Raw genomic sequence first — 7,070 nt, 5'->3', positions numbered from 1 at the left:
AATACACTATCTCCCTGTGGAAAATAAAAGGTAGCCCAGTGTTCTGGGGACCCTGGCCTGATGTGATTTGACACTGGTTCTGCTACTGGACTGCTGGCTGTGGTATGGCCTTAGGAGAAGAGAGGTGACCAGTGTTAGCTCAGGGAACAGGCTCCCATTTACCATGGAGCCAAATGAGTATGTTGGCTTTTCTTCAAAGTCTCCAGCAAAGTGTTTCCAAAGCTTCATTTGAATCTCCTCACCCATAACAACATTGTGGAATAATGAGTAGTGATCTCACTTAACAGCTGTAGAGCCGTTAGTAAGAAATGGGGCATAAACAATAGGACCAAGGCAGTCTTTCCATTTCCCATTCAATTTGCTTTTCTTCCTAATGGTAGGATTTGAATACTGAACTCAATCTTATTACAATCAGGAACAGTTGTGGATGCAGACCTATGTCCAAGGAGTAAGGTTAAAATAATATCACATAAAAGTATGTATCCCTATATTGCTAATAACTCTGAACTTCTTAGGTTGTTGGTTTTCTGTTTATATCTTGCTTTGCTTAAACCATGCACACTAAAGCTATCTGTTTTGATTGGTAATTCTCTTGCAACAATTCTATTCTGTTGTCTTTAGATTTCAAACCTCAAAAAATTTTAAATTCTGAAAAGGAGTAATTTCTCATAATTTGGGGGGAAATCATAAACTGTATCAGGTCTTAAAATATTGTTTTGTGTTTGAAAGAAAAATTGAACTTTGATTAAGGATTTGATTTCTTTGATTCTTCCCATCCATTAAATGGAGGATATCTTTTTCACTTGAGGAGTGGACATCCTTTTCTAAAGTCAAGTAAGAAGGAAACTTCAGAGTTCAAACTCTTCCTGGGAGGGAGTACGCGAAGTTAAGGGAAGCTTTCCTTTCTGAAATTGTGCTATTTGAAAATCTGTAGTGGAAAAGTTTGAACATCAAAAATAATCTTTTCACTCTGTTTTGTTACTTCTCCCATGACCTGCTTTCTTATTTTTATTCCCTATTGAGTGAAGAAGCGAAAGAGACTCCATGTTTAAGGCTATTGTTGGTTTGTGACCCTGCAGAAAGGTCACCCCTGAGCATTTTCTGACAGCTCATCAACTTTCTTCAATGTATTAACCTGCTGCCCTTTCATTTTTGAAGGATATTGCAATTGGTTGGATCACAGCTTAAAAGAAAAAGTTGGGATTGAGCCAGTCCCCTTGGATGAGAGAAAATTACATGAAAAATTCGTAGCTTTTGTAGAAAAACAAAAAAGAAAATATATCTAAATTGTATAGAACTGAGTTTAATGTTCATGTGCAGATTTGGACATGAGGGTGAAATGGACCCCGATTGGATGAATTCCTGATTATAAGCACTGGGGATATATCGTCAACTGAAGTTACCCACTTTTTGAATTTTCTGAGTCAGCACTCTTTCTAACAAGAAAGCAGTTGTTCCAGACTTTGAACCCTATCCAGGGTGTTAGGTTCTGACTATTGAAAATGGGTCTAGGGGTGTGACTCTCAGCAATATATCCTCATCCATCAGACTCCGATGAAGGGGACAGTAAGCATGAATGCTACTAAGAAAACTATTGGCAGGCGCGCGCACGCACACACACACACACACACAAGCTTTGCAGACGTGAGGGCAGTTGGCACCACAAAATAATGCCATTGGCACAATCTTCCTGAAAAACTCCAATGTGTGGGCATGTGAATTTGCCACATGCAACCTGCACAGACAAACCAGCATTCATTTCAGTACCAGCTTCTCCCACCCTGCTGTACACACATAGGGGTCTCAGAAGGATTCCCCACTCTTTTCTGTTGGAATAAAACACAGAAGTTCATGTTTGCTGATCTGATGGGTGAGGAGTGGGTACTACCAGCTGGAATGTTGCCACTGGCAGGGGCAGACAGGAAAATAAGAATGCTCTTAATGTCCTCCCAAAGAAAACCTTTGATGGACAAAAGAGTGGTTGTATTTTTACCCTCTCTCTTCATGCTGCCAGGCGTCTTTAAATAGATCCTCTAGCCTAGGGACTTGTATGGAATAATTCATATTAAAACCCAAGAAGTGGCAGAGGAGGGGAGTTGGTTCTCTTTTCTTTCTTTTCTTTCCTCCCCGCCCCCCCCCACCTCCCTTCTTGTCAAGCTAACAGGAAAAGACTCATTTTAATTCAGCTGTGTTAATTTTTTCTTTTGGGTCTTTTAATGAACTTTAGCTAATTCAGAAAGACTACCAAAGGCCCCAGGAAAAGAAAAGGAATAGGAAGCTGCATTGTAGATTGCTGTTTAATACCTTTTGGTACCAAGGACATTAGCAGCATCTTTTAAGGATGCTGCACAGAGGGGGTTACTTGAGGCTCTTAAATTGGAATGTCTAATTGAAAAGTCCAGTTTTTTCCATTTGCAACTCATAAACCCATCTGTTGTTCTGTGTTAAGAGAAGGGACAAACAAAACAGAAAAAGTCCTCCATCTCCACAATCCCATGCATTTTTAGTTTGGCTCAACCCAGGATTCATTCCCCCTTCTCCCTTTCACCAAATGGGTTTCATAAAGACATTCAGGCCCATGCTAACTAAATTAAAGGTCCTGTCTCTCCTTCTTTTTCCTTGGGATGAGGAGAATGTGGGAAGGACAGAGAAAGGGGGGCAAGGCAGGGCAGGGCCCAAGAATCCAGGGAGCTTTGTTTCAAGTCACTTGTCTCTCCCTCTGAAAGAGAGTAACCACATTTCTCTTACTGTAGGCCGAAGTGCACCCAGGCGTTCCCATAGCACTCCCTCCCATAGCACTCCCACCCCTAGCCCTTTGCCAGAGATGTGCGGGTCACTGTGATGGTATGCTTCTCCCTGCCAGCCCGGGTCACTCCAGCCCTGCTCTCAGCAGCCTAAAGGGCACCCGAGCCATGTGGCTGCTCCTCTCCGCGAGTGGGTTCAGGCTCCAGGCTCCAAAAGCCCCCCAACGGTATCAGCTCTGCAGAGCTGCTGCCAAGAATGACATCCTGGGAATACTATGGAGATGGGGAGACCTCAAGGAACAGGACCCAGGCTGTCAGGAAGGGCAGAGCAAAGGGCAAGCTCACAATGGAAGGAGCTCAGGCAAAGGGAAAAGGGGGCGGGGCGGGAGTGGTGGAGAGCAAAAGAACAGAAAAGCCACATGCCACCCAGGAAGATTCCAGGGAGGGCGGGAGAATGTGGTGGAGGAAGCACTTGCAGGAAACAAGTACCCAGACATGGCACTGCCAGTCTAGCTGGATTCTTTTCTGAATTAGATGATGCGAAAGAAAGAGAGGAAATATATAGCCTGCCAGCTGTTCAAAGGCTTACAACCTTGCTTTTATTGTCCGGGTAAGTTGGTGAGGTGGGGCATCAGAGGAATTCCAAACATACCATCCCAGAGAAATTTTAATATGTTGCACAGTGTCATACACGAAGAGGAAATGACAGCTGATCACGGCCACGGCAGGCCACAGAAATCTGGGTCCTGGAGCTCACCCGCCCTCGCCTTGCCCACCTTCCTTCAGCTTTAGCACTTCTCAGTCCTCCCACCTGCCTCCCCATCCCTTCAGCTCCCACTGGCCCAGCCATGGGGTCTGGACAAAAGTAGCACTAACTGATTCATGGGAAGAGGTGAGGATGGGCTGGAAGGCTGCTGGCCAAGAAGCAGAGGGCTGGCTAGGGTGAGTCAGGCACCCCAGGGAGTCAGAGGCATTTAATCCAATCACAGGGGTGGGGATGATGATCTGCTGATAAGGACCAAATCAAGGACCCTGGTGATGCTGTCCTCCGGGTTTTCTCCCAGTAACCTACCCATGTCAGAAAGCACGAGAGTGGATTCTTTAAAAGCAACACTGCGTGGGTTGGGAGTACAACTTCTGGCAATTTCTTCCCAGGGGCCTCTTGAATTTAGGCGAGGCCCAGAGGTCATTGGTTTGGATCCTGGGGGTAGGACAAGTAAATAATGGGAGATAGTGACTGCATCTTCCTCTGTACATGTTTCTTATTCAGTGATTCATCAAGCAGCCCTCAGGTCAGCTTCTGAGTAGGTGATGCACAACCATCCGAGATAAACACAGCATGTGGTCCTTTATATAAACAGTCATCAAGGGAGCAGAGAAAGGTTTAACTGCCCTTTTCCCAGGTTTCTTGTACCGAGGCAGGAAAGATACAGGCCATGACAGCTATGCAAGTGACGTGAACCCAGAATCCAGTGAAAGGCCTAACAGGAACGCCTTAATCATAAATGGTAGGAAAACTCATTGATAAGCGGCAATCATTTCAAGTAAATCTGAATAGTAGCAGATTTTTCAAATGATTCCTTGTAATAAGGAATCATTGCCCAGTTTACCCACTGGCAAAGTCCATTTCAGTTCCAAAATCTAACTGGTGATAACATACAGACCAAGAATGAGGGCGTGGGACAATGTATCATCCACCTTTACATTCATCAGGACTAGCATCATCCATTAGAAGAATTATGGAATGAATAATCTATAATAATAAAAGCATAATATGCTAATTAGACTGGACAGCCGGACATCCTTCTGGACGAAGCTGGGACTGTGAAGGCTGAGGCAAGCCACCATGGCTGTGAGGGCCGAGCCCCTTGCACAAATTTCGTGCATTGGGCCTCTAGTTAACCAATAAGAATAATAGTACTTGAGTTTGAGTTATTGAAATGGAGGAAAATTGCCAGCCTCTATTGGTGGCCATAATTCTGAGAAGCTCACCCAGGAAAATAAAAGAGTTGGAAATTGTTAACTGTATTGAAAAATTATTAATTTTCCCCTTGTCATTGGAACTCAAATTAAAATTGAAAACTACAAAGACATGTTTCCATCTGTGGGTGTCAACTGCTCAGTACAGAGTCATCAAGAAGGCCTCAATCAGTTTTCCCTTTACCTGAACTAAATGTACTTTAAAGTATATACTCAAAACATTGCTTTGTGTTCAGACACTCTTATGTAACAATCTGAATAATAGTTTAAGAAAATTGTTGTGATTCGGCTAAATTCCTTGTTAACAGCAGCAGTTGTTGAAAATCACCGGTAAAGTGTATAGCAATAGAATCCATGCCATGTTTAAAGGCTTTCTCTAGCAGACAGCATCCCAAACTTGTAAATTAACTCATTGAAAAGCCAGATTTTCTTTTAATAATACCTGATAGGCTAGTTATTAGAGAAAATCAGAAAGCTCCCAATGTCTGTGCTCCACAATGAAAACTGGTCGGTAGAATCCTAAAATTACTTTCAGAAGCCAAACTGGTGAGAAGAAAATGAGCAGATATTTGCATTTGATCTAAAGACACAATCAAGAAACATTATGTAGTCCCCCCCCCAGCCCCCAGCTATATTTGGTTGACACCCACAACCAACCCTGCATTTTAGGCATCTCTATGTTTTCAAATCCACCTGGTATTTAATATTATGTGTTGGAGCAATTAAAATTAAATTGAATTGTAATTAAAATTCACTAATATTAGGAATGAAAAGAGACATGTTTCATAGCATCCATATTTGTTATTAATGACAGCGGCAAAGAATAGAACCTGGGACTCTCATCTTGCCAAATAGCTCCCTGTCCTGCACCTGAATCTCAGTAGAGAGGGGAGTCTGCCTCTTTCATGCAGGTTTATCTGGGCTCCTTGATTACAATGAGCTTCATTTACAGGGCATTTCTGAGTCATTAACATTCTGTACACAGTCAAACTTCCCGTCCCCCAAGAAAGAGTTATGCACAGGCCTACTGCAGCCCAATTGTTCACTTAAACAGAGAACTTGTATTCAGGAGATTGAAAAAAAAAACCCTTCAAATATTCCTCAGGTGAGTCACTGCTATAGGTACTGGTCCCTACGCTGGTGAGAGCATCCTTTCTCAGTCACTGCTTAGACCGTGTAGCATCGGGTCCTGCCGCAGGGACAAGCAGACTACTAAAAATAACCCTTTGCAATAAGGCCAAGTCAAACAGCATGCATTTCCTCAGCATTTTTGCCCAATCAAAATCATATAGTAAATCCATCCTTCTTTCTCCACAGTGCTCCTGACGGCATCCATGGGAGCAAAGTCTTCGCAGTTTGGGAGAAGAGTGCAAAGGAACAGATTCCTGCAAGACCGTGACACAGAAAGCTAGAAATAAATGTTGCCTATTGTTTGAAGTCATTCTAAGCACTCCGGCAGAGCCCTGGCAGGAGATCAGCAGCATACATAAGTAGTAATAAAAGTAAACAGTGCACTTTTAAACTCGAAGGCTTGCCTTCCTTAATAGTGCCCCATTGTAAGGGGGATGAGGGTAATGGGGAAGATACTGGGGAATCCGGAATCCATGTCTGCGACTGGCTGCTTCTCAGTCTCCTTTCCCGGGGTCAAACCTAAAAACCATTACAAAGTTCCATCCAACTACGCAGAGAGTTTGAGAATTAAATCTATTTAAGTCAAAGCAAAAGAGATTTTCCAGCCTCTCTGTGAGCCTCCCCTGTTCTGTCACAGACTTCAAAGACCCGTTTATTTAAAAACACACACACACACACAATGCTAGCATGCTACAGAATAATGCAAATTAAATGAATGCAAATTTAAGTGGTATTTAAAGGTTGTCTCTTTGTCTGCGAGGAGGATGAAATGCTCGGTTCGGAAAGAGTCATTTTCTAGGCAAGCCGTCAGCGCTTGTTTTCCTGCTTACCTTGGGGGAAACGCAGGGCTCCCTTCTCCTCAGACTTTTCTGAGAGCTAGAAAGAGGTCCTGTTACTTCCAAATGCTTTTGTTCTTCTGTCCCTCTGTCACATGGCTTGCCTTTTATATTTGCAAAAGAGAGAGAGAGAATGTCAAATGGAAAAGTGCCATTGCAGTCATATATCAATCAGGCGTGCGGCCGCAGCAGCGCACTAGCAAATGGAAATGCCAGGGAAATGTGAGGCGCTCGTTATCTGGGACTCAGCCGCTGCCCACCGCTCGGCTCTCTTCCACCGAGCATCTTGCGATGGGAACAACATACAAGAAGAAGGGCAAGGAAGTTTCCCCCTTTGGAAGGGGAGGGAGGCATTATGGAAATACTACGGGGATAAATG

General features: G+C 43.6%; 1 protein-coding gene across 1 annotated transcript in view; it reads right to left on the bottom strand.

Moving 5' to 3' along the window:
• NDP (Norrie disease (pseudoglioma)) overlaps positions 1–6,806 on the bottom strand; it is a 25,969-nt gene extending 19,163 nt beyond the window's left edge. Inside the window, exon 1 of the mRNA XM_006755186.2 lies at positions 6,686–6,806. The gene's annotated coding sequence lies outside the window, so the exon portion shown is untranslated. The remainder of the gene's footprint in view (positions 1–6,685) is intronic.
• Between the last annotated feature and the right edge of the window lie 264 nt (positions 6,807–7,070).

Source organism: Myotis davidii, unplaced genomic scaffold (genome assembly GCF_000327345.1).
Source record: "Myotis davidii unplaced genomic scaffold, ASM32734v1 scaffold1673, whole genome shotgun sequence".
Lineage (NCBI taxonomy): Eukaryota > Metazoa > Chordata > Mammalia > Chiroptera > Vespertilionidae > Myotis > Myotis davidii.
Note: the sequence above shows the minus strand (reverse complement) of the source record. Positions and strands in the feature narration are given on the sequence as shown.